Genomic DNA, 24,302 nt, shown 5'->3' with positions numbered 1-24,302 from the left:
CAGAGTTAAGTAGCCTCATTAAAATAATGAGAACCAGTCAGAAGATTTTACAGTGCTTCCTCTGTCCTATATCTTCCCAACATGCCATCAAGACTCCCTTATTACATCAAGGATCACAATTGAAGGAGCTCTAAAATACTATTTTTGATGAAGAATACCTAGAGAAGTCTAAAGTCAAGAATTTGTCTTCAAACACAAGGTCACCAGAGGAATTTGAAGGCTTAGACATTTATAACTACAGCAAATTTTAGATAAAGCCTGATTCCTAGCCAGATTAACAGAAGATCCTAAACTATAGGCATATTTAGTTTTCATAGTTTTCATTACTAACATGAGTACCTTTCAATAACAAAGATTAAAATTATAAGGCATGCTGGAAAGCAAGCAAACAAACAAACAAAAAAGTCCCAAACCAAAAGAACAAACCAAAAACTTTTCAGAGGTAAAGCAATCATCAAAACGAGACAAAGATATAAGCACAATGTTGGATTTACCAGACAGATAATTGTCAATAGCTATAATTAACATAGTAATGGCTCTAATGGAAAAACTAGAAGACATACCAGAAGAGATAAGGAATGTATGTAGAAACGCACAAAAAATACCTCTAAGAAGGAATAAAAAAATAAATGTTGGAGGAAAAAACAGTAACAGAAATAATGATTTTAATAAGTCTATCTGTATAACTGACATATAGTGGAAAGAATCAATAATATTGAAGAAAATGCAGTGGAAACTTCAGAAAATTAAATGCAAATATGAAAGTAAATGATAATATCTAATAACTGTAGAACAATTTTTAAAAGTATAATATATACATATGTAGCAAGAAAAAAGAACACCAGGTAGAATGAATATTTTAATAAATAACGGCTCAGATATTTCCATACTTAATGACAAACACCAAAACATAGTTTTCCAAAGCTCAGGGGAAAAAAATTAAAAAATGCAAACCAACCAACAAAACAAACAAAAATCCTCCAAACACACAACACACAACACACACACACACACACTCACACACACACACACACCACTCCTGTGGAGAAAAACAATGACAAGAAGAAAATCTTGAAGAAAGGTGGAGGGGGAAAAATTTGTAAATACAGGAAACTGAACTATAGAGGAACATGGTTAAATAATTCCAGTGGATTTCTATTCAGAAACATGAAAGCAAGGAGCAAATGGTGGTATATAGTTAAAATGCTGATAGAAGGAAGAAATTTACCTTTCTGTAATTACTTAAATGTCAAAATTATACTTCAAAGTAAGGAAGAAATAACAATTTTTCTCCAAAAAAAAAAAAAAAAAACTAAAGAATTTACCACTACCCCATCTCACTTCCCTACAAAAAAAGAAAATAAGGAAAATAAGTTATTTAGGCAAGATTGATAAAGGCCAGAGCCTTGGATTTAAAGGAAATAATGCAAAAGAAGGAATAAATGAAGTTTAAAAAACTTTCATATAACTCTCAACAAATCTTCAAGGCAATTACATGTTTAATATGATCATAGTAGCAAAGTAAGTAGCAAAGGACTGAAGTGAAATGAATGATAGCAAAATCACAAGGGAAGCAAGGAAAAGTTGGAAACCCCTGTTAACAGGTTCCTGCACTATGTATTAGATGGATTTCCATAAAGATGAATCCCAGGTTCACTCCCCACAGGTAGAAAGGAGATTTTGAAGCTCTGACCCATTCTATAAATCATGTTGTAATTCCAGAACACAGTGTCTCAAGTAGAAATATTTATTAGAAACATCAGTAGATATATTGAAAAAGGAGAGTGAACTGATTTAGCCTTACAAAATGTGATTATGTAAGTGGGCGAGGACAGCTTGCCTCCACCCGTAAAAATCTGCAAGGGTAAAGAGCCATTGCATTTAAATATTTCTGATGCAAATATTCAAAGTATTGATACATTTTTGTAGACATTGAACAATTTAAAAGTTTTCAACTTCAGATAGAATTTGTATACAATTCTTTCTCCTTACTTACAATGTTGTATTCATTTGAGAAAACCCTTTCACCATATTATAACTAAGTAACCTTCTTCATAAGAAAAAAATACATACTTTCTATATAATTCAATAATCAAACTTCTGTATATTTATCCCACAATACTGAAATAAATATCTCAAATGTATATGAGTACTCCAGTGTTTTCACAACATTATTCACAACAGCTAAGATGTAGCAACCACTTAAATGTCTGTCAATAGAAGGGTGGATAAAGAAAAAGGGGGCTTACATACAATGGAATACATATCAGCTTTTAAAAAGAAAATTCCACAATATACAGTAACATCAAGGAACCCTGAGGATGTTATGAAAAGTGAAGTGTCTGTAACAGAGAGATGAAGGCTGCATGATTCCACTTACACAATGAATGTAAACTAGTTAAACTTATAGAATCAAATAATGGTTGGTGTTTGCCAAGGACTGTTGGAAGAAAAAAATGGAAGTTGCCTAAAGTTTCATTTCAACCAGTGTAATAAGTTTTAAAGATGGGCTGTACAACTTTGTACCTGTAGTCAACACAATGAGTATATACAAAAAATTTTTGTGATGAGGCTGGATTTACAATAAGTATCCATATAAAAACAAAATGATATAAAAAATAAAATTACAAAACCTAAAATAGAAAGAAAAAATGTAATTTATTGCGATGAGGAAGTAAAGCCGCAGGACTCTAACAAGCATCTCTGGAAAGAGTAAATTGGTAAAAAACATTTTGAAAAAAAATTGATCACTACAGACCAAACCTAACAATTTAAATATTTTCTGACAAGTGGCTGAATTTTTAGTATATACTAAACACAAATGAGTGTGCATGTGTACCAAGAGAAAGGTAAAGAATTTTTGTAACACCAATATTTATAATAACCAAAATACAGGGGAAAAGAAACCCCTGCATATGTCATTTAGAAAACAGACAGAGTCATATATTTGCAAGATGATATAGTATACAGCAATGGAAATGAATAAACCACAGTAGTAGGCAACAAGATAAAGAAGGTAAGAAGCCAGACAGCAAAACACAAATTTTATATGATAACAAATTTTGTGAATTTCAGATGCAGATGAAACTGAAATATATTGTTTTGGGATGTATATTACATATTAAATCTCTAAGGAAAACGAAATAGCAGTTATTTTTGGCGAAAAAAATCAACATTATGATTAGGGATAGCTTCACAAGACAAGAACGTGGGTTTCCAGCAGTGTTCTGTTTCTTGCTTAGTGTTGTGCTCAAAGAGCTTTTTATATTCTCAATTCTCTCAGCTACAAATTTGTGGGTTTTCTGTCTCCAATATAATTGAGTATTTATAATTTTTTAAAATGGTGGTAACTAACTCCTTTTGTCAAAGAAGTAACATGATGTATTTCTAAAATGAAAGTGACATAATAAATACTGCATATCAAAAATGTAGGGTGCTGACAAAACGATGTATCATGGGAAATTTAAAGCCTTAGTACTTAAATTAGAGCAAAAATTTACTGAAATTTAATGAGGTAAACCTTTATTTTAGTTTACTAGATAAAGTGCATTGTAATAATAAACTGAAAGAGATGAAGAGAATAACAGTACAGAAGTCAATAGATGATGAAATAGGCAACCTAATTGGGGAACATAAATGGGGAAAAATCAATAGATGATGATGAAATGGGGAAAATAAAGAAAAATAGTAAGAAAATTTGGACCTGGGGAAAATAAAATATTTTATAATAATTAAAAACTCTCAATCAATTCATAATTAAATATCTACCTACCAACCCACCAACAGCACATCCAAAATATATATTTCATAAAACACAAGTCCACCAAATACTAAAGGAACTAATAAATTGAATCCTCAGTGAAATTTGTTAAAAGGATATACAAGAAGGAATAACCCTCCAAATCACTGTGCAAAGATACTATATATTTGCTAATTAAATAAAAAATAAAGAGTATGAGACACCAAAATACAATCTTTCTCAATTTCTTGGATGTAAAAATTCTGTATAAGATATTAGCAAATTAAGTCCTGCAATACAGAAAATAAATAATGAATCATTCCCTTTAGGGATGCAATACTATTTTATTTTTAGAAAATATCTCACTTACAAAAATATCAATAATTAAGTACATAAAAATGTGTAAGAGAAAAATTTTTAAAATCTCATAAAAGAAATTAAAAAACTAAATAAATGGAGAAATATTTCATGTTTGTGTCTAGGAAGATTCAATATTTTCAAATGTCAGTTCTTACAAAATTGATCCATAGACTCAAAACAGCCCCAATAAAAATCCTAGCAAATTATTTTTGAATATTAAAAGTTGATTCAAATGCTTAAGTAAAGAGGAAAAGAGCCAGAATAGACAACATAATATTGAGAGAAAATAGCAATGTCAGGGGACTGACACTATCCGACTTCAGTACTTACTATAAAGCTGGTAGCATCACACTCCTTCATTTCAAAACATATTATAAAGCTATGATGATCAAAATATTATGATGCCAGTTGCTAAGAATATAGGAATGTACATGGGGCACATTCCTATATTCTTAGCAAAAGAAAAGGCTGATAGAGGAGGATCACAAGTTGGAGTCCAACCTGGGCAACTTAGGGAGGCCCAGTATCAAAAAAGCAAAACAAAACAACAACAACAAAACACTCTTGGGTTCAATCATCCAGACTAATGTGACAGACTAGAAAGACCAGCAATAAGCACATATACACACACACAAACTGTCAACTAATCTTCAATAAAGGCAAACATAGAAGGAAGTTCCATGATATTGGTCTTGGCAATGATTTTTTAGATATGATACTAAAAGTACCAGAAATTAAAGTGAAACTGAAATGGAGTGGCTGCATCAAAATAAAAATTTTCTACACAGAAAAAAAATGGAAGTATGGAATGGAAAAGCATATTTAAAAATCATGTATCCTATAAGGAGTTAATATACAAAATAAATACAGAACTCAAATATCTCAATAGCAAATAATTATACTACTAAACCTGATTTAATAATGGTCAAAGTACTGGAATACACATTTTCCAAAGAAGACACACAAGCATATATAGAAAAATGATTCCAATGTCAGTAATCACGAAGAAAATGCAAAGCAGAACAGCAATAAGAAGTCACCTCACCTGTGTTAGGATGACTATTTTCAAAAATGACTATTTTCAAAGAGATAACAAGTTTTGATAATGAGCAAAAGGAACATTTGTACATGGCAGGTAGAAATGCAAATTTGTGCAGCCATTCATAAAAAACAGTATGTAGGGTCCTCAAAAACAACACAAATAGACCTAACATATGACAATCCTGACTTTAGGTATGTATTTCAAAAGAAATAAAATCATTCTCTAGAATAGATATCTGTTTATTGCTGTATTATGACAGCCAAGATACTGAAACAACCTAAGTGTTTGTCAGTGATTAGAAGGATAAGGAAAATGTTGCATATTTATAAAATGGAATATTATTTAGCCTTAAAAATGAAGGAAAAATATTCCATTTCTGACAGTAGGGTTGAAATTGTGTGACAATATTTAAGTAGAAAGACAAATATTGCATGATCTCAATGTGGAATATAAAAACATTGAACTCTAAAAATGTTGAAGTGTACTTATCAGGGATTAAGGATGGAGGAAATGGGGTATTGTTGGGCAAAAAAAAAAAAATGTCCGTTGGAAGATGAATTAATTCTGGAAACCATGTTCAGCAGAATGGGTGTAGTTTATAATGTGTACTTAAAATTTATTAAGAGAGTAGATCTTTAATACTGTCACCAAACACACAAAAAATAAGAAGTCTGCTAGATGTCAAATGCATTAATAACCTTGATTATGGCAACCATTTCACATTGTGCACAGAAATCAAAACATTGTACACTTTAAATACAATTTATATTTGTTTATTGTATTTCAATAAAGCTGGAAAACTAACTGAAAAAAGAGAGAAAGAGTATACACTTTCCCTAACATAAAAGGAAAAAATAAAATATATCTACAAATACATTTGACAAACTGTCAAATATCAATGATGCAAATCAACAGCTTTCATTCACAATGTAAGATGCTAAACCAAACAATACTAGCATATTTAACATTTCTGCTTCACTTTGGTAACATTCCATTACTTGACTATACAATATATCCATTCACAATTTGTGTTAACTCCACTGTTTTCACTATTATGAATAAAGCTGCTGGGGATACTCTCACACACGTATTTAGTTCATTTAAGTATCTCACAGTAAACAAGAAATTTTCTTTTGTCTTCTACAAAACTCATCTAATCTAGCTTACTATGTTTGTATCTCTCTCTCTCTCTCTCTCTCTCTCTCTCTCTCACACACACACACACACACACACACACACACACACTCATACACACACGGATACACACACACTGATACCACTCACACTCCACTCCTGCATGGTAGAAATTGTTGAAAAATGCAGAGGAGCAAGGTAAAATACAAAGCAGCATATGTCCATGTAAATGCAAAACAGGTTTTTATAGGTCAGAATTTTTTCTTCTCATTCCAAGCCATTTCAACCAGCTTTGTTGTAAGACTTTTTTTAATTACTCAAGAATCATATATAATGTTCCCAACTGGGCTTGGACAGTCAATTGTTCAAGTTCATATTATAGAAGGGAGCTAATGTAGAGCCTGCCACCTGTCTACAGCCAAGTGGCTTAGAAAGATTAAATTAATGTTCTTCACAGAGTGAATAAAACTAGAACAGAACCCATCTTTTCCATTGCAATTAGTATATGCAAGTAAAGAACCTGAAAAGTGTAAAATATCCTGTGGTCATAAAAAAGGTACTTTCTTAGGACCGATAAGTTAGTAGAAGACAAACACCTGCTTTTTAGCTTATAAAAGTAGATAAAATATTCTTTGAAATGAAATGATGATTAAAGAAAATAAAGATGCCAAATGATTATAATTTATTGCTTTTTAAAAATACATTTACTTTAAACTAAGGCACAAATTTCTGTACTTATTATGTGGAAAGTTACACTTTATTTTTAGTTATTATCTAATGATTTTTATAATATTTCAAAAAGGATTATCAATTGGTTCAGGTATCATTATTCTATGGTCTTTACCTTTTAAAATAATCATTTTTCTGTACTGCAAAATGTCTATAATTTTCTACTATAATGACTGATCAAAAGCAGAAAAAAAAACATTTTACATGGGTATTGTGTTTAAAACCACCAGAACCATAGATTGTCTAAGAATTCATCATTTTCCTATTTTAAACATTGGGAGAGATTAAATTATGAACCCAACATCATACCAATGGACAACAGCTGGTAACTTTTTCACTTTCTCTTTTAAGACAGAAACATCAGAAGAACTGTTTTGTATGGTGCCTGATATCTATAATGTGCTCTTTAAATGTCATGATCTTGAATTTTTTTTGCAATTAATTAGAAAGACAACTGAATAGAAGAATAGACAAGATCCAGTTTAGGTCAACTGTATATAGCATGCTGACCTATCAAATCAGTTCATACATTTTAAGGTAATAAGCTTATATTTTATATTACAAGTCCATGAAACAGTCTATATCAATGACACTATGGATTTCCAAATTATTTTATATAATTATGTTTTATATAATTTAATATTTTATATAATAATTATATATATATATATATATATATATATATATATATATATCTTCATTCATTTCCATTTTCCAAAAAAAAATAAGAAAAATATTATAACCCAGAACTAAATTTAACATTTTTTAAGGAAATTAACAAACAATTGAGTCTTCAGCATAGTTTGTAAAGAAGTGAAAAACTCATACATATTAGGGTTTGCATGTGATTCTTTAAATTGAATATCTAAATTGTTAAGAACCTCAATATAAAATGTATTAATTGTACCCCACCAGTGGCTTTATGCTTATTTATTTTATGTTTAAAACTGATATGAGGTTTAAGGGAATAGGAAACTTAATTCATGAGGTCATCCAGAGATCTAAATTTCCTGCTTTGGATTTTGACCTGATCCTCTTAGTTCAAGTTTGCACAATACAGCCACCTTCAAGTTATAGTTTGTGTTAAGTTGTGGAGAGGCCTTAAATTGTGGTAATAAAGTTCTTTTTAGGTGGTTATTCAGAAATTGTATAATCACTTTCTCATTAGGTAGAATTTAGTCACATAAATATAAGCCTAAAGTTAGATTGAGCAGAAAAAGAGAAGATGAGATTGAAAATGTAGGCAAAGCCTAATGATTTAAACCTCTGAAAATCACCATGTACCTTCAGAGTTACGTATAAGTATAGAAATCAGCAATCACTGGAATGTTTTATACACATACCCGTCAATCAAAACTGTTGAACATAGACTCAATACATTAGTTAGTATATTTAAACATATGTGTTCATAAATACATATGCAAATTGTTCTTCTGCTGCATCATATGCTTTACAAAGCATATAACTAAACAGAACTTAAAAGGAAAGAATAGACAATACTTTAAATCTTCATTTTATATGATACATTTAAAAAGATAGGCTTTTTTCACTAATTATAAAGTCTATCTTCATATTCTGGATGTTAAATTTTTAAAAATCTTACTGATAGTATGAAAGTCATAATATAAGAAACTATATTCTAAGACACAATCATATTCAGACTGAGGTTCAGTATTTGCATGCGTGGATATATATCTCTTTTCACGCAGTATTCTTGTTAATGGTGAAATCAAAGAATTCTTCCCCAATGAGGACAAATGTGAACCAAGCAGTTGGCCGCTGAATATCCTGTGTGTATATTACTGCATAAATGGCTCTATTTGGACCAGGTGAAGAACCCACAACTATTGGCCTTCCTAGTCACTAGCCTTGTCTCCTTACTCTAAAGAATCGCCAAAGAGTCTTGCTGCTTCTCTCCTGAACATCCGGCTGTCTTAAAAATTCCTAAGCATAGTCATTATTTGCTTTGATGGCCTGTCCTGGTTTAGATCTCCTTTGTTAGGCAAAAGCACAATCTTCATCTTCTTTAAAAAATATTTTTTAGTTGTAGATGAACATTATAACTTTATTTATTTATTTGTATGTAGTGCTGAGGTTCAAACCCAGTGCCTCATTCGTACTAGGCAAGCCCTCTACCACTGAGCTACAACTCCAGCCCCAAAATGTGCACCTTTATCTGATATTTAAATGTTATTTAGCGTTCACTTACAATTTTAAAAGCATTTGGAGTTATTACTTGTCGGGTCTAGTTAGATAGAATATTTTGGTTTAGATGTAGTTGAAACTATCTTTTGTAAAAAATGTTGTTACTTGGTATGTTTAAATTACATGGCCACAATCTCTGTTTGTCTATGATTATATAACTTGTATTATTTTCATTTGTCAATCACAGGAGTAAAGTTAATTAAAAATGAAAATAAAATCTACAACTTAATTGGATGTGAATACATTTTGAGGTCATCACTGCCAACCTTGCCTATTATAAAACCACCACTCTTCTTTTTTTTTTTTTTTTAGTTCTCGGCGGACACAACATCTTTGTTGGTATGTGGTGCTGAGGATCGAACCCGGGTCGCACGCATGCCAGGCAAGCGCGCTACCGCTTGAGCCACATCCCCAGCCCCACCACTCTTCTTTAGTATAACTTAATAATCTAAATAAAGCATGTCTCAATTAAGTAACGAAGAATTTCAATCTGTATATTAAATATTATTACATAATGGTGTTTTCCTCATTGTCTCTGGTAAGTAAATGTAAAATGATATGCTGATGTTCTTGTCCATCCTTCAGTGAATAAATGAACCTTCCATGGGTTGCACACAGCTTTTTGAAAACCACTGCTTTAAGCAAATGTTTCTGTTTTTAAGCATTTGAGCTAATTCTATCTGATTGAACTCTATAGAATTTCAATATAAATTATAATGGTTATAAAATAGTCCCACCTTATCCAGTTTCACTTTCCCTGGTTTTTAGTTACACATGGTCAACCACAGCCCAAAATTATTATAAGGGAAATTCCAGAAATAAACAATTCATAAATTTTAAATTGTGCTCTGTTTTGAATACTATAATGAAATCTCTTGCTATCTTACCCTTACCTGTTGCAAAGGTGAAACATCACTTTGTCCAGCATGTTCATAATGTATGTGCCACCTACCTATTAGTCACTTATTAGCTGTCTGAGTTATCAGAGCGACTGTCAAGGCATTACAGTACATGTGTCAAATAACCCCTATTTTACTTAAAAAATGACCCCAAAGTTCTAAAGCAGTGATGTCAAGAGTTTGGATATACCACAGAGAAGCCATAAACTGCTTCCATTAAGTGAAAAGGTGAAACGTTCCACTTACAAGTGAAGGGGAAAAAAATCATATGCCAAGATTGCTAAGATGTATTGTAAGAACAAATCTTCCATCTGTGAGAAAGGGAAAAGAAATTTGTGTTAGTTTTTCTGTTGTACCTCAAACTGCAAAAATTATAGCTACAATGCAAAGTATTCTGTTAAGATTAAAAAATATATGCATTGAATTTGTTGGTGGAAAATATGAACAGAAAAGGTGACCCTACTGAACAGAGACATGTTTTGCCATAGAATATTGAATATATTGTATGACTTCAAGTAGGAGTCCTTAGAAACAAGTGGAATTAAGACATTTACTGAAAGTAAGGGTGGTTGCATGGATTAAAAAACAGGTTTGGACTTAAAAATAGAAAAATTAATGTAGATGCTTTGACTGCCAATAAAAAAACATGGCCATGTATACAGGAGTGTTGAGGAAGTTGATTAATGATATCTAACTATCAATATTGTCATGGCTTCAGGATCCACTATGCATAACTTTTGTTACAGTATATTGGCTTAATTGTTCTATTAATTAATTGTTCTTATCACTAGTTTGTATTAATCTATACTGTGCCATAGATATAGATTAAACTTTATCATAGGTATGTGGGTATAGATAAAAACATGATGCACACACGCATATGTGTGTGTGTCATGTTTTTATGTTTGCTTACATATATGCATATATGTTTTATTATAAAATGTATATATATACATATATGTGTGTATATAAACATATATGTGTGTATGTGTGTGTGTGTGTGTGTGTGTGTGTATGCATACATATATAATATGAGACAGAGACAGAGACAGAGGTGTTTCAGGCATCCATGGGAGTTTTGGAACGCACAAGCTGTGAGTAATAGCAGACTACTATATCAAATCTGTGACTTTTAAATGCTAAAATGTATATACTATCTCTAACTCTAAAGAGTAAACCTCAAACTGGGCCTAGTTGCACAGACCTGTAATCCCAGTGGCTCAGAAGGTTAAGGTAGGAGGATCGTGAGTTCAAAGCCATCCTCAGCAAAAAGTGAGGCACTATGCAACTCAGTGAGACCCTGTCTCAAAATAAAATACAAAATAGGGCTGGGGATGTGGCTCAGTGGTCAAGTGCCCCTGAGTTCAATCCCTGGTGCCCCCCCCCACCAATTTTTTTTGAAATATCCAATCAAAATATTAACTGAAATAAATTCCAAGATAATTGAAGCAAGTTATTAATACCAATATTGTGTACACACAGATCAAGAACAAATGGTGTCTCATAAAGAAATGCTCATTTATGTTTCGGCAGGCTTAATTTATACTGCTTCATATACCCACTCAATAAGAAAACATTGCTCTCAAGATTATATTTAAAACAGATATTTTCCATGCTTTCAAGACTGATAAAATTCTTGATCTATATATTTGCTGAGCTTGGTTCCATGATCGACTGCTGAGGCAGTGAGTAGTTCTTAGTTCTGCTCCTCTTCCTCTATTCCTTGGCTATGTTAGCCTCTGGTTAGTCATCAGAACAGAGTGATTTTACTCACTTCTGTCCCCTTGCATCTGTTCCAAGGGATGTCATGCACAGAAAATTAGGAATCTAAACTACCAATCTGGCACAGGTGTTCAGGTCACAAGCTTTCATTTTAAACCTGTAATTGAAAAATAATCTTTATCTGGCCACAACAGAAATGAACTAAAATGTTCTATGCTATATTTACTCTACAGAGAATTCTATTATCATTTAAGTTGTTTATCTTATAGTCTTTGCTTATAGAATAATTATATGCTTTATTTTGCCTTTAACCTTTCTACTCAGGGGGAAAAATCATAGAAGAAATACAGCAGACTTTAACAAGATGATTATTGTAATCTGAAAAATATAAATAAATCTGTATTTCTGCTTCAAAAAATAGGAAGATTAGTAAGTATGTAAAGAGCCCTTATTAAAATAAAAATAATTCTTTTGAATTAGAAAGTTTCCAATTTCAGTCTTATTCACAGGTTTTTTTTTTAAATATTATATGGAAATTTGAAAAGCATGGCACTGAAAAAATCACAGACTAACTTTTTCTTTTTTATATATGAAAGTCTCAGAATTCATTTCTAAAATAAGTATCACTTTAATATCAATCTCTTACTCTTTAAAACTGGTTATTGATTTTTCATGTTTCATCTCTCAATCAAAGCCTAACATGAAAACGTGTTTGTTGACTTCAGCCTTGATGTAAAATTTAGTTGAACTCTTTTTCTAGTAATATTTTGTCAGGGGCATAGCAATTTTCCTGTCACTGAAACTAGTGGACCTCCTAAATGCTTTGCTCACCAGAATAGAAGACTATTTTTTTTTGTTTGTTTGTTTTTGTTTTTTAATCTTGATTGTTCAAGTCAACAAATGACAATTTAAAGAAAAAGGAAAAGAACGGTCTCAAGCAGATACATTGTATAATACAAAGTTGAAACTGATTTCTTTTCTGTCATGGTAGTTCTTATAATTTTTGAAGGTAAGATCCTAATGCAGTTATAGGGAAAGAAACGTTCTTAGGTTGTTTGAAGTATTGGTGGGAGTTGCATATAATCCACGGGACATAAACTGTCAGTTGATATCCGAGAAGGTGGTGCCTTTCCATATTTTTTATATACCTGACAAATATACTAAACTGATGTTTAGAATTGGAAAGTATTATATCCACAAGTTGCAGAATTTTACCTAAGTAGTTCACATCACATTAATTAATATTCAGTCCCTGTACCTCAGATGACACTGCTCACTAAGGAAAATAAGAACTTGAGGTAAAACAAGTCAATTGCTGAAATAGCTCAATAACTTCAGATTTTATTAATTCACAAAACTCCAAGAGCCTCTCCACCAGCATGATTATTTTATTAAATGATGCTTCATAAGGTGCAAATAATTTGTTAACATTTTTAAATGTTTCAGTGGATACTTTATCAATTTTAAAATAATGCTATTTTGTAAAATGTAAAATAAACAAGTTTTATTTTATGCTTAACTATTCTTTTATTTGTACTTCTATATTAAATCTACCCCTATAGACACATGAAAACTAAAAATTATCTGCTAAACAATAGAGAAAGGGATCACTGCTCTCCCCTTCAGTTTTAATTTTTCACAGATTTATATAATGTGATGAAATGAAGTTATTACACCACACCTGTTAATTTGCTTTGCCAAAAAATCTTTTGATACTAGATATTGCCCCATAGAGGCAGTCTTATTTTCTTCTCTTTTTTGTTTCATGTCTTGAATCTTAGTTATATGGAAGAATTATTCTGCATACTTGGACTTCAAATAGTTGTGTTCAAACTGCTGCTAGCACATTTTTGATTGGGCTACCAAAATTTAACAGTTGGTAACCCCACTCATTTCTAGCCGGAGGGAGCCATTAGCTTTAATGAGGCAGCCATCCTCATATACTTGAATCAGATTGGCAATCAGTTTACTGGTAATTGGATTAGTAGAATACTAGGAGTTTCAAATTTCTTTGTCAATTTGCATATTCATACAAGTTCTGCTTCAGTCTGATTTATAACTCTTTTAGGTATATTTACATGACAGTCTTTCAATTTACAAGTGAATAACCATCCAAAAAAGAATTTGATTGATTTTGGCTAGCTAGCTCATATTTACATGAATGTTTAAAATCTGTAGTTTAAATGATTGATAAATGTGATTTCTTATTATTTTCATACTTTATGAAAATAAGGTATATTTTGTATGCAAACACATCTCTTATTACTATGGAGTTATATATTTTAATTCTATAGTAAATCAGACTGTTCTGCTGTAGTCTAATTTTTTAAATATACATATTCTATAAAATTATGTTTTAGTGTATTGCCCTGGAATTGAATAAACAACTTATAGGATTTTCTATAATAGATTATCAATTTATTGAGTTTAAAAGCTTGCAGTATATTTTTTTTTGCTATGCCTCTAATTTCTTCCATTCTGCAACTTCTTGAAATTTTCTGAAGTAGTAATTTGATTTAATAGTTGGTAGGGAGATGCAGCTATTATAAAGTAAACTTGCTCTAGACTGGGAATCATTTAACATCTTCTATAAGTTTCAAATTCTTACTCAAAAAGAAAAAGAGAGACATGGCAAATTCCCCAGGTTACTGGAGTATTAACTGAGTTAAAATACAGAAGAATATTATCCTTTGTGATTTATATATTTGATATATATTTCTGCATATCAAATTATCCCCAAACTTGACAGTTTAAAACAAAACACTCATTATCACATTCTTTTATAGGGTTCGGAACCCAGGAGCATTATAATTGGGTAGTCCTGGTTTAAGATCTCTTGTGAGAATGTAGTCAAGATGCCAGTTGAGTCTGTTGTCACCTGAAAGTTTAACTGGGTTGAAGAAGACATGCCCACATCCTTATAAGGTTGTTGCCATTAATTTATCCCTTCATGGGTTTCTCCAAAGAGATATCCATAATGTGGCCAATAGCTTACCCCACAGTGAATGATCTGAGAGAGAAAGAACAGCAGCAAAGGCAAACAAACTGCCCTTGAGAACTTAGTGTCCAAGTCTCACATCATCACTTCTGCATTGCTCTATTCTCTAGACTCTGGAAGTAGTGTCCAGTCCAAATCTAATGGGAGGGTATTATGCAAGTAAGGTAATATTAGGAGGCCAGGTTACAAGGAGCCAAACTGGGTGCTGACTATCACAAATAAAAGTTTACCAGTTACTAAATGTGAATGAACAAAGGGGTAAGTACTCAGTGATTGGAATAACATGGAAGTTGAAGGGTAAATTGAGCCCTGAAAATGAGTAGAGTTTGAAGATAAAGTAAAGTAAAATAAAAGGATGATGAGTGAGCGTCACAAATGTTTCCAGAACAATAAGGCAGCATAAGCAAAATTGGAAATATATACAACAATGGAGCTTCTTTAGAAAACTGCACAGTGTTCAATTTTATTGGACCATAGGAGGGAAGGATACTCTTAATGAAGTAAGTACTTATAGATATAGGCAGAGAGAAAAAGTCATGGAATATATTTTACAATGTAATGTTAGTCCAAGGGAAATGTCTGAAGGAATTGAAGCTAAGGAATATGAAAGTTGAGATGAATGAGTGAAAAACTTAAGGCAAGAAGACAAGTCATTAGACTAGGTACATATCCCCATGGTTGATGATGAAGGCTCGGTTTAAATTATAGCATTAAGCATAAAAATTATGAGACAAAAGGAAGGAATATCAAGAGATTTACATTCTCCTTGTGACAGCTTGGCTTACATCAAACACATCTGCCCTTGGAGAACAGATAGGAAAGCTAGATAATATTAGAAATTGAAGAGAACCAAGGCAACCTAGCTAGTACTCTGATGTCCAAGTGAGAAAGAGAAGAAAAAGACATAGAAATAAGATCAGTGTTATCAATATCCCCAAACTTTTTGCTTTAGAAATTGCAAAATTTTTAAACCACTAGAAACTAAATTCTGAGAAGACAAGAAAAGAAAATGATTAAACTAAACTGACCTTTAAGCAGTCTAACAGGATTGGATTTCTAAAATTGGTTTCCATGAATTTTATGTGTAATATTTCTTAAGTTCTGACAAATAGATTTCTATAACAACGATCAAAATTATGATATAGAACAAGTGTTAAAACTTTTTGTAAAGAACAAAATAACAAATATTGTAATCTATGGAGACCAAGAGAAAAAAATCCAGGAAATTTTGTAAGAACTTATATAAGTACAAGGTAAAAAATAATTTTCCAAAAAATAATAAAATTTAAATTATAATGATAATAGAATACAATGTTTTTCTACTATAAGTTTACCAATCAGAATAATAAAATTACTTTGTGGTGAATACATTATGGTTAATAAATTTTTAATTTTTTCTTAATTATCAAAAACAACTACAAATATTTACATGTTGATACTGGTCTATAATGGAATTTTATGTATTTTATTTTTAAAAATGCCTGTCTCATAAATTAACAAAGCCATATATGATACCAATTCATGAACATATATATTTAATTGAGCATAATCATCACTTTGAATACATACTTTGGACTGTGTTAGATTTTTTTCTTTATATTTTACTTTTAGTATGTCATTTCATTGCAGATAAATCACTTTCAAATGAAGTATAGGTGAAAGCTCTTCAGCTGAAGATATATATGAATTTTGAAATATGGAAATTTTCTTTGTACTTGCATCAACATTCAAAAAGCACTACTAAGATGGCAGATTGGCTCAAAAAATGAATCTTCTTCAAACATAGAGTGGCAGTAGAGATATCAGCTCTCATTTCACAATCTGATAACACAAGGAGTAAGTAAAACATCTTGGAATTATCTAGATTACAAAGCTAGTTAAGAAAATAATATTTCCCTAGTATAAGTTTTGTTCATAGACATCATTGTATTTTATAATTTCATATTAACTTCATTAAGAGGCAGTAGTAAGTATTTAATAAAGCTAAATGTGAAGCCATTAGATGGAGAACATTATTTGAGAGATGACTTCAGGAAATATTAAGTCACATCTCTGACCTCAAAAAATTACAGTAAAATGTATTTATTTTATTACACAGAACTATGTGGCAGAGCATACCAGCATACCACAGAACAGATTATGATTAATTAATGAGAGCAGTTGAAATTTCCCTATTTTTACTACTGATTCAATAATAGACAATAGATTAAAACAACAAAATCAATATTTATACATTTTATAAGCTTTTGGATACTGTCAAAATAAGCCTCTTTATTTTCCACACATATTTTTATCACCTTCCACTGGAACACATTTTAACAAATTCTGTGTGATGTTTTCAGATTTTTACTGATTTGTGTTTTCTCAACTTCTTGGAAACCAATTTCCCCTTCTTCAGTGCAGATTATTACAGAGGCCAATTCCTCAGTTACTTTAAACTCAGCATCAACTCCTTGAATGCACAAGAACTGAGAAGAATCAATAGCATTTGTTGACTCCTTAAGAGCCAAGAAAACTATTCAAAATTATTTGCCTTTTTTGACTATTAATATTGCTCCCAATGTTCTCAATTCTTTGTATAATTGTTCTTCTCAAAAGACTAAGTGATTCATTTTCTGTGAACACATTTTTTCAGCTATTACAACAAAACATGATGTAATTACTTAGCAATTTAATAATGACTTTTTCTGCTTGGATAATGAATTAACTATTTAGGAATGAATATTGGTTGCAGTGTTATTTTTTGCTTCTTAAAATTTCATGAGCAAATTATTTTTCCATTTTCTAATTATTTTTATTATTACTTTTCTATGAGTTTGGAGTATTGTGATGGGTCTTTAATCTGGTAGTTTCTATGTATATTATATTCATTAATATAGTATAGCTATTATTTAAATGACAAAACATTTCATCAAATTCATTGACAAAATAATCCAAATTCAATATGCCTTACAAAATAATATCTTAAGCCCAGTTTCTCTTCTTTGTTTTTTTGACATGATGAATACACATTAATAAGATAAAATAAGTAAAATCATTATGGCAAAGTATATGACCTCAGATTCTGTTATAACTGCATCACTGAGATTTGTTATGAAGAGATTAAGAGCACCACATAGGTCTTTGTCACAGCTATTTAACTCACCTACCATAGCCTCAAAGCTGCCATATAAAATGAACAAATGAACAGTTGTTCTAATAAAACTTTATGTAAGAACACCAACATTTTAATTTTATATAATTTTTTAATCTCAAAATATATTCTTGTTTGATTTTTTTAACAATCTGAACAGGTGAAAAACTGTTCTTACCTCATTTACCAAGACATTTCACAGTGATCTTACTACAGTCAATGATCCAGTCAACCATAGATTAAAAAATATTCAAGAAAAATTGCATCTTTACTGAACATGTGCAGACTTGTTTCTTGCCACTATTGCCTAAACAATACCATATATTATGGTTTCAATATAAGGTTGCCCGCAAAACTCATGTATGAGATAATGCAATAAAGTTTAGAGCTGAAATGATTGGGTTGTGAGAGCCTTAATACAATCAGAAAACTAATCCCCTAACAGTGATTAAGTAAATTGTAATTATAGGCAGATAGGGTGTGGCTGGAGGAGGAGGGTCACTGGGGGGTGTGTGCCTTTGGTATATATTTTGTGAGCTGAGTTTAGCTCAAACTGCTTCCCTCTATCACACTATTTGGCCATGATGTTCTGCCTTACCTAAAGCCCCCAGGAATGGATCCAGCTGTCTGTGGACTGAGACCTCTCTAACAGTGAGCAGAAAATCAACATTTTCTTCCTTGAAATTGTTCTTGGTCACAGCCGTGAAAAAGCTGATAAAAACACCATATGACAACAATTTATATATCACAAGCGATCTGGGGTTAATTTTTTAAAGTATACAGGAAGATTTGCAAAGATAGGTGCTATGCAAATCTCATGTTATTTTATGTAACTTGAACATCCTGGGATTTTGGTACTCATGGGGATCCTAGAATTAATCCTCTGATGATATGAAGTACTAAGTATATTTATACCAAATAAAAAGAAAAAAATTGTACCAACAGTTGATGAAAAATGTAATGACTATAACAATGGCTGCTTGTGATGATAAAAAGTGACATAGGTAACTTAGAAAACTATAAATATTTAAACTGAACATATTAATGGACTATGTTACAGAAATTACTCTTATGACCATATAGAGTGAAAGTGTCACAACCATGGTTTATTTTTAGGAAGGGGAAAAATGAACACAAGAAATCACAAAGAAGTTTACTGAGAAGCCAATGAGAACTACTGACAGCCAACTTCACAGAAAAATACACACAGAAATTGTTGGCTTTAAGAAAATTTTAAGGCAGAGTACTTGATGAAGTATGAATGACGAAGAAAGGCAAGGGTCTAGGAGACTTTTCATTTGACTCACTTGGCTAATTTGATTGGCAACTGGAGATGGTTATCAGTCACTCAATTAACCCCAAGGAAAAATAAAATGTGCTCTCTTTTAGAAATGTTGAATATGAAGCACTCAAGGAATTTACATGTGTAAGCACATGTCTTCTATTGCACATACAGGAGGAAGTCTAAGCTAGATGCAAAAGTCAACACAGAGCTATTGTCTGAAAGTTGGTGAAATTATTCTGTAGGGCATGAGTGAAGGGGAGGGAAGACAGAAAAGTGGGGAAGATATTAGAGAGTAATATTGATCAAATTCTCTCTTGATGTATATGTACAAATATGTCAAGAAAACTCACCATTTTGTTTAATATGGAACAATAAAATATGCAAACATTGTATCAATATGATCTCTGACCTGTAAAAAAAGCAAATATTATAAGTATTATCAATTTGTTATTTCTGGTCTCCATAAAACCCAGATAATACTGAAAATAAAAAGAAAATAAAACTAAAAGAAAATAAAACTAAAATTGTTAACATTTAAATGGCATTCTGTAGCTAAGCAGGAAAAGGAAAAAGGCATTCATAGGAAAATTCCCATGCTTCATATAGTAGGGATCTCTTTGAAGGGAATATTATACCATGATATTGTGCAATAATAATGAGTTTTATCAAAAACCAGTACGCTGTTCTTCAAAATTATCCCATCTTTACTCATGCAATACTTTTTAGTATCCAGCTCGAAGAATCAATCATCAAATGTTTTTAAAGATTTAAAATAACTCACTATGCGACCTTTTCTTTTTGCAATTTATATATATATATATATATAGAGAGAGAGAGAGAGAGAGAGAGAGAGAGAGACAGCGCGCGCGCGCGCGCGCGCTCATGCAAACAGGCTGTTATGTAAATTAAATCATGTTAAAAAGAAATCATTTAATCCAAGTTAACCTTGTAAAAAGATCCACAGAAAAATCCACCTTATTAGGGGAAAAGAAGAAACTATTCAAAATACGGAGATCTGGTTCTAACTGGATCTTTAAAAATCCTTTCACCTTCAAGAACACTGCCTAATTGTTCTCCAGGCTGATAAAACTTTTTTTTTTTTTTTAAATTTAAATATAGTGTTTACAACCATTTTTATAGATGTAATATAAAATGTGGTCATATATTGTAACATTCACTAAAGGTCTTAAACTTATTAGCTATATAATTGAGCCAATATTAATAGTATTCCTAAATAATCAATTTATAGCAGAATAACACATTTATATTTAAAAATTAAGAGGAAAAAGTACTTTCCCAATTACTGACATTTTCTTAACTTAGGCCTTCAGTAATTTGGGAAGAAGGATGTTGGAACCTTTTACCTCCTTTGGGACCGCGGCCATTATTGGGTGTTGGCTGAGGTGGTCTCATGGGCTCTTCTAGAGCATTTCCGTATACATGACCTGGCTGGATGGGTGGGCGCAGGCTTTTAACCTTAGCCCCACCTAATGGTTTAACCTGAAATCTGCCTAGGCCCTTAGTGATAGTGATGTAACTGCCCCCTATTGGTTCTCACTACTTTCGCTCCTTACACCCTCCTTCTGTCACTATATAACCTTGTCCCTGACACAATAAAGCTGAGATCTGCAGCGCCTTCACTGCTGACACAACTCCTGGCTCAGTGCGGTTTCTAACCAATCTTGGGGTGGGAACTGGGCAGTCCTCCCTTACCCTCTCGCTCAGCCCCTCTGAAGATGACAGGCTGGTCCTGCCTGTCTCCCACGTACCCTTGTTGCAGGGAGCAATAGAAGAACATGAACAACCTGTTGTGTTCATTGAAAATATATGACTATATATGACAAACAGAGCTTAAGATCTTTAAAAACTAAGTTCATATTGCATCCAATTAAAAATGCATACTTAAAGAATTATTTTTGCTAAATGTATCAATGAATATTTATATAACCAATTCCTACCTTTTATTTAATGTTTTAATAATTTAGTCATCAGAACACTACAAGACTATATGATTGCATAATAATAATAACAGCATAAATTCTAATAAAATTAATAGTATACCCACATGCACATATACATGTACACATTCACCCTCATACCTCTTCAATTTCTTATTCTGGATAGGAAAGAAGCCCCCCCCACCAAAAAAGAAAAAAGTTAAAAAATACCACAAAATTAACATAAATGTAGGTATTTAGTATTTCAAGTTTTCCTCACTCTCTATATATTTATGGCAATCTTTTTAGCTTTAAAAATCTTTTAATACAAGAAAATAGTAACTTTCTAAAACTTTAATGTTCTAAACATGTTTTCATGATCTTCTAACTAAATTCTCAAGTTCAGGTTTGGAATTAGAATGCACTTAACTGTTGATAGTTCATTTATTAATCTCTTCATCATTAACATCAGTGATTGCTATGCATTTATTTTCAATTGAAAGCATGTTTTCCTAAGAAAATTGTTTTCAAATATTTGAAGAAAAATGTCTATGGACACCTTGTAAGCACATATATTTTCAATGTTTTTTGACAAAAATTAATATCCATGAAATCTAAGATCATGTACTTTAACACATTTAGGTGATTCCGAACACAACTTTGGCACTATTCAAGTGACAGGATAAATTGAAAATCAATTGAGTCTGTAATTTTCCAAAAAAAAAAACATTTAAAATCCTAGTTTGAAAAATTAATAATTATAAAATATAGACAAATTATGAGTTAAATAAATTATCAGGTAGTGTGATTTTTAGTTAATGGCAAAAGGATTAAGACAGTAAGTGCTGTCCTTTATTAATTCATTATTTCATTAATTATTATTAATTAATTAATTCATGACCAAGTACCAGTATCAACTTTTCTTATCAAGATAATACTTCTTTATGTTTAAATATGACAGTGTTGCTTTAAAACTATCATTGGAATCATTAACTGTAGAAATATGATGAAGTATATAGTAATTTGTCAAAAGAAAACAATGAAGGAGAATTTTAATCCCTGGTATACCTAGAATAGTGGTTGTTAGAAGATCAGTTTTACCTGGGGATTTGTTACAAATATGAATTCTTAAGCTCCATTAAAGTCTGATAAATCTGGGGGTATTTTAGCAAATTCTTCAAATGATTTTTATGCATGCTGAAATTTGAAAATCACATATCTGAAACATTCTACATGGGGTTGTTTGATTTAAAACAACAGAAATGGAAGACAGAAATCAGGTGGATTATCAACATATTGAATTCCTCAAATGCTTTTCCATATCAAATTCATTCTACTCGCTACCATTGCTTGTATAATTAATACTTATCAAATGTTTGAACTCTACAGAATAAATAGGTATTGTGCACTTAATATATGCTGGGCTCTGGTGACAAAAATGTTGAATCCTTTCATCATTCTTCATCCAATATCTCATACCATAGTTATTGCTATATACTCAGGAATGACTAAACATAGAAATCAGTTTATGTTATTTGACCAATGAGTACCCCTAACGATGAAAACCATCACAGGAAAAGGAGAACAAAATGCTTTAAAAATCACTTGCAAAGCGTCATATGTTTTAGCATGGATTGATTTACCCTGTGATGTTTCATTTCACAAAATAGAATAGTATAGCTTATAAATATTGAGGAAATTGTCCAGGCTTACACATTCAGTAATTGTCAGAACTGAGATTTCATATCAAAAGATTAAATGACATGCCATTGCATATCCTAACCATTATACTACACTGTGTTTCAAGCAGGTTGAACACATGTGGCACAAATAAATTTGCAAAAATATGTACCACACTCATGATAATGGAACAATAAAGAACCTTTATGTGTATCTGTTTGGGGATTGCAAGTGAGGTAGGAAGAAATGGGTGAGGTTGGGTGCACTAGGCAAGCCCATAGAATCTGTGTGAACAAGTCTGATGCAGGCTTCATTTTCAAGTAGGTACACGGATTACAGTGTAGAAAAATCAGGACTTGAGACAATTCAAGCCTGACACAAATAACAGAGAAAGCTATGTGTAAAAAGGAAAGCCCATTTTCCTGCTTTTTCTCACAACTAGCAGCTTTTTTTTTTCCCATTTGAAGAGATCTCCAGTTTTTAAAAAACCTATTATACTTTCTAAGTAAATTTAAAAATGCTTTACGGGCATTATTTGCACTAAGCAACACTTATGAGAATCAAACCATTTTGTATTTTACAGATGAGTAAAGTGACCTGAGAAATCAATTTGTTTCTTCAAATAAATTGCATGAGTATTGGTACTCTCAATTCTCCCATTTGATACACTTCATTAAAAAATGCATTTTTAAAAAGTCATTTCAAATTTATCATTTGTTTACCTATTGAATAGACTCTAACATATGTTACTTATGCACATGTTTATCGGGCAAGTATATTAAAGAGTTATCCATGCACCTTTAAAATTTAATTTATATGCATAATGTTATATATACACATTTTATTTTCTACCTAACCCATGGATGATGAGCAATAACTCATATGTTATGTAGAAATTGGAAAAGAGACAGGTTAAATAATATTCCATCTTATTAAAATATATAAAAATCAAAAGAACTGAAGAATGTTATATAAATTATGCTTTTGGAGAGATTTTATCTATAGAAATACAGGAAAACATACACATACTTTCATGAGAAAAAAGTTTTAATTCACAAAAAAATGTGAGAGATAAAAGCTGTAACATAAAGACATTTTTCTATGACACTGAAAATTTAGACCTACTTTGAATCTTCATATTCTAGATATGAAAAATTTTAGTTGTCTCAAAGAAATACTTTTATTTGACAAATGATGAAAATTGGTATGGAATAATTTTTATTATGATTCTATAAACAAGGCAATATCTAACTTGTTAAACGTCTGAAGTGTTCAAGAAAAGAGGGGAAGATGAGTCAAGATGGATAGTCTTAGCATTTCCTATTTGCAAAATGAGATTATTAAGCTTTTTTCCTGGATTGTGGACAAGTTTAAGAATTTCCTACAGGAATCCTAAATCTTGTACAAAATATTACAGTAGACATACTTTTTAGTATTCT

Source organism: Spermophilus citellus (genome assembly GCF_964194105.1).
Source record: "Spermophilus citellus genome assembly, chromosome: 10".
NCBI classification, from domain to species: domain Eukaryota; kingdom Metazoa; phylum Chordata; class Mammalia; order Rodentia; family Sciuridae; genus Spermophilus; species Spermophilus citellus.
Note: the sequence above shows the minus strand (reverse complement) of the source record.